The 5,463-nt window shown below is 42.3% G+C and overlaps 1 long non-coding RNA gene across 2 annotated transcripts; it reads left to right on the plus strand.

Annotated features, from left to right (window-relative positions):
- On the plus strand, positions 1–5,288 carry LOC136747285 (uncharacterized). 2 transcript variants are annotated; one of them, XR_010816468.1, is made up of 6 exons: positions 1–114; positions 639–956; positions 3,764–3,909; positions 4,577–4,643; positions 4,880–5,045; positions 5,129–5,288. It is a non-coding gene; the product is annotated as an uncharacterized LOC136747285 (long non-coding RNA). The 2 variants fall into 2 exon arrangements; XR_010816469.1 differs by lacking the exons at positions 4,577–4,643; positions 4,880–5,045; positions 5,129–5,288 and adding an exon at positions 4,463–4,566.
- The last annotated feature ends 175 nt before the right edge of the window (positions 5,289–5,463 follow it).

The raw sequence follows: 5,463 nt of genomic DNA on the forward strand, positions 1-5,463 counted from the left end.
TGGCAGCTCCCACACCCATGTTTAACCCAAACCAAAGAACAATAAGCCACAAGGTAACTTAGTTCCACATTTCCCCATTGTACTTGAGTTTGACCTTATCCTCCCTCACAACAAGTAAGTACAAACTTTATTTAAACCCCTTTTACCTTTCTAATAATCTTAGTTATGTTATTTCAGTTAGGTTTAAAATCAAGGGATGGGCCTACTCCATCACACTGTCTTTTAGTAATAATTTGTCTGGGTGCAGCAAACTTCACACACATCCTTCTTTGTTTACTTCCTCCTTACAACTACCCTTCCTGTAATAAACTTACCTATAACTTATCTATACTACTTATTTAGCATCGGCCTGGACAACTTTATTTAGCTAACAAACGTGAACAAAGCAGTATAAAGGTATAGGGTATAGCAATCATGTTGAACTGAAAACCTTGTAAAGTTTTACCTTTCTTTTTAACATATTACTATAATATTTATGATTTATAGTAATAATACTTTAAAATAATTATACCCTTTGATTCACATAAGTATACATTTTACTATGAAGTGTACAATTATTACTAAAATATATTTTACAATAACAGAATCAATCTTATATGTATTTTTAAGTTGATTTGTGCGGTCTGCTGTGTATGCAGGTACAAGGGGCGATAACTGCTCATCATCTCTAAAGTGACGCCATCCAACCTGGCCTAAACTGTCCCCTGCCATGTAACATGTGATTGAGGCAAAGTTGTCCATCACTGAACTGCAATCGGGACCCCAGAGAGAGACCAGCAGCTTGTGCCAGGAAGAGTGTGGCTCTCAGGACAACAGTGTCACTACTGACACCGCAATCAAGAAGAGAAAGTTTTCCCAGGTGTCCAGAAGTTCAAGACTAGGAGGCTGATCCCTCTAGTGGCTGAATTGTGGGACTGCAGGATGTCTGCCTATGTGTAGATCACAGGTTATCTGAGGTACTGTACAGTGAATTTCAAACCTAAACAAATGGTGTGTTTTATAAATGACTATGGATACTTAGATTACTTAATCTACATCTTATGTGTATAGATTATTTTCTATACTTATAGGTAAGTGTATGTGTAGATATATTTGTTTGCATCTATTTATTACAAAAAAAGCAGTCAAGATATTTCCAATTTCCTATAGTGCACCAAAGCATCTCATCTGTGAAATTAGGCAGTTTATTCAGAGGTACAGAAGGGGTTTGGAAAGAGTAATACTAATAATAATCACAATAAGTAATGGTTGAAATGGGAATGCATATACTGCTGATATACAGCACGCACCACACATTATGGCAGGATGAATGGAGCACGATTCCCAATTAGGCGCACTGCTGCTACCTTGAGCATGCTCTGTGCAGGCATGGAACAGTGGAGGGATGGGAAGCAGGGCTGTTGTAGAGGCAGTGATATCATAAAGGCAGCTTTTCCCTCTGCCAATCCCTACCCTGCTCTCCAGGCGGAAGCCCTGCCCCCCTTCTGGGCTCAGTCACAGGAGGAATTTTCCACTCCTGCTCAGACAGGCTGTCCAATCCAGCACAGCACAGTTGCAGAACACACACGCAGATGCACCCCGGTGCCATTTGAGATGCTGGCATCCCTAAATCAGTGAGGTCACGTCGTTCACTTCTAGATTTGGACAATTGAAACATACAATACTTTGCAATACTACAATCACTAACATGTAAACAAATGTACACACACACACACACACAACTGCACATAAATGTCAAGGCATAAATATTCACATTCACATTTTCGTTCAGAAATGAACTGGCGCACCCTCTCCCCTGACACACACACACACACACACACATGCTGGCTCCTCTTTCATAAGTTTTCTCCTCCCTTCCCCCCTGCTGTCCTTATCTCACTCCTCAGGGTCGGGTGAGGACAGCGGAGAGACTGGGGCCAATGTGTAATACTACATATAATAATAGAGGTGGTAATTATCAAATTGTTGGCAAGGGCGCAAGAGTGTGCTAGGGGTTAGCAGTGAGTGGGGCCCTGGGGGGGGGGCAGGGGGAAGCAATGACAGTGCTTCGAGCAAATAGGCAGGGGGGAAGCAGCAGTGGAAGGAGTTGTGAAGACCTTTGGAAACAAGCCCCTCCAATGAGGGGGAAAGAGCCAAGGGTTTAACAGCATGCTCCAATAGGCAGAATTTCCTGTTACAGAAATTCCTAGAAAAGTTGTCATTTTCCAGAGATCCTGGGAGTCACAAACAGAGGTCCCACAAGAGTAGCAGTGTAAGATATTGTGAATGAATTGTAAGATAACAATATTACCCAAATGTCTGGGTGTGTACATATCCACGCAGAGGAAGGGAGAACGGGGTGGGGGGGTTGGGGGGTTGCTGTGATTTTCTGTCAGATTACATCACATGAGCTTCCTTCTCGGAGCCTCTTATATAACACTCCTGGGTGCATAATTCAAACCATGTCCCCTAAATCAGCAAAAGGTCACATTCTTATCTCAGTTGCATCCACTCTCCCCAAGGGCTGCTTAAGCTAAAATTCACAAATAAGATTGTTGTTTGTTATTGTTGTTTTTTTTAAGTGCACTTTTAAATTTCCTGATTTATTCACGGCTGAAATGAGACGAAACGCGACAGCAGATGGTACTGTGTGTAGGAGCCGGGGTGTGTTAGCAAACAGCTGCCTTCCACAAACATATATGGGGGGTGGAGTAGGAGAGGAGCAGGGGAGAACAGTGTAATTAAGACTGGGTATGTGGGGTTACAGCAAACACGAACAAGCTGTTACCTGATGATGCTAGAACTGCTGCCGGAGTTGGCAGTCTTCAAACAGCCAAATTATAGAAAACCCGATTGACTTGTTAGGTGCGGAAAGGAAAGGAGTATCGCCAGGTAGAATTGATGGGTCCCAGAATGAGCTAGTCACATGACCAAACTAATAACTCAACACGATCGAGGAACAAAGTGCTCTCAATCTGTCATTTTCCCCTCCTGTAAAGCTGAGTCCCAAAACATGAATAATCATAGAACACATGTCCTTAATTGAAATGTAACCCCCAACCAAGCTATCTGAGAGTATTTCCTCTCCCTCCCGGAAAACCAGATGTTGGCCTAACGAAAGTGTACATATTTCTGGAATGCTGAAATTGAAATTACCATTGTTTTTCTGTTCAATGGGAGTGTATTGATAATTAAACTTCCTGGTTAGCCAATGCTGTTTATGCACCCCTAAAAATTACCCCCCCCCTTTTCCTCTGTGCTAAATCAGACCCCAATGCCAGTAATTACTATGTGCTATTAAGCAGGCTTTTGAACTGCATTTAATTGCTTTCACTAGGCAGCGTTTGGAGAGCATGCCTTTGACATTTTAAATAATTGGACCTGTACTAGGGATGACTGAGCTATTAGTGTACACATTAGCACTGTCTCTCTAACCACACAACCATCGCTGTCCTGGGTTACCAGGAGCATGGCTGCTGGGCAGCTGAGCGGCTCAGGAGGGAGATATGAGCAGAGGGAGCTGGGCTGTGAAACCACTAGACTGTAGTCCCCTCTCTCCTTCCCTGCAGGGTAATGGGTGATGCTGTCAAAGAGCAGGGGATGGATGGAGGATAAATTGATTTTTGCTGGGGGTGGGGTGCAATTAGCCCAAGAGTGGCATGAAGAGGTGGTTTGCGGTGAGATTACACTCACACTGTCCTCTACACTGCTGGGGAAATTCCATTCTCATTACGAAGGTTTGACACTGAGACGCAGCATCCCTCTCTGTGTTTGTTTCACACAGGCCCTCACTTGGGATGGACAGCTAACCACACAGAAAGGTGCAGCATTGCTAGGAAGCAGCAAAACCATCCACACTGTAGCACCCTCCCCCATTTCCACATGCTGTGACAAACTGACTTCATTCCATGAACACAGAATAATCTGCAAGTATGTAACAGTGCCATTCTTCATGATCTGAATGAATAAGCATGAACAACAGGTTTTATAATATATGTGTGTATGTATGTGTATATGTATATATGGATCTCTTGGTACAGTATCTAGTATGGCATTTCATTCACAGTAATTGAATTTGCCTTTATAGTTTCATCTACTGGAGCCCTTCTTTAAGGTAGTGTATATTAAACAATGCTGTAACAATGCATCAACATATTTAGTTTCTTACAACCAGTAGTACTAAGGTGCTATATATGTATATATGTGCGTGTATCCATCGATACCTGTATGTATTGTTCTTCCTATTTTATTAGTTTTTTGTCAAATGTAAATGATGACCCCTGCTGACCAGATAGGTACATGACATAGTCAAAAGACTTTGGATATAAATGTATTTTGTTTTCAATATACCATGTTGCATATTTGAATTGTATTAATATTTGAATGCTCATAAACTCAATCAACAAATTAATTAGTGGCCATGTGTTCAGTTTTGCAGACATTCACAGATATATGTTGGGAACCCCAATAAAACTTTTTTCAGTTTTCACAGTATTTGCTCCAAGTCGAGTGGTTAAGAAGCTACTGCAATCGGCCGGGTGCAGTATGGGGCAGATGCAGCAGGGGGCTGATCTCTTGCCCTCTCACCTGTCTGCAGGTGTATTTCCTTTATTTTCCTGTCTCACCCTCACTTCTTTTTGAAAGATGAGATGCAGTTGTACTGGGTAAGATTTTGCATTATTTATGGATTCTGTTGCATTTTACTACCCAAAATGTCTTCTCTCTTTATCATTTCATATTAGGTTTATTTTTTGGTAAAAACCCCTGTCACCTGTGAAGTAAATCACACACTTCCCCTACTATAACAAAGGACATAGTTTAATGCTAAATTGAATGCTTAAAGTGACTGATAGAGGAAAACAAGCTTGTGGTGTTTATAATTCTCCCCCTTGCGTTTCAGGTAGCAAGCAATTGGGATTGGTGTGGAATGGACAGAGGCTCAGCTGATTGTTGGAGAGAGAGGGAAACAAACATTTGCATTAAAACTGTGGCTGCAGTGGTGTGGAAGTCCTGGTGCTGTGGAACCCCCAACTTTGTATTGTTTTTCAGCTTGCTGGTGGTTGGAGGTAGGGTGCAGGCATGTGGCCGCTGAAAGTTGGCTTCAGTGCTGTGATGCAATTGTTGAACATCTTTCCTTTATTTCGGGCAGGTGTGTTTGGAGGTCTTTCCCCCTCCCAGGCTGTTGGAGAGGATCTCTTCAGTTGAAGGAGACTGCAGAGTGTGACTAACATTTGTTTTCCATTATGAATTTGCTCTGCTCCGCTCCTCTCCCTTTTCTGTTGGCTGAAATAAAATTATGTGAAGTGGAACTGGCTGGATTGTCTTAACCCCCCCCCCTTGTGGAGTAAGTGGTATTCCCCTCCTCCTCTTCCTCTCCTTACTACTCTCTCCCTACCAAGTTGTCTATACAATGAAGGAAATGCAACACAGCACATTCTTCAAATTATTCTTTATTGGCAACACATTCACTGCAAACGAATGCTG

This window comes from Amia ocellicauda, chromosome 3 (genome assembly GCF_036373705.1).
Source record: "Amia ocellicauda isolate fAmiCal2 chromosome 3, fAmiCal2.hap1, whole genome shotgun sequence".
Classification (NCBI taxonomy): Eukaryota; Metazoa; Chordata; class Actinopteri; order Amiiformes; family Amiidae; genus Amia; species Amia ocellicauda.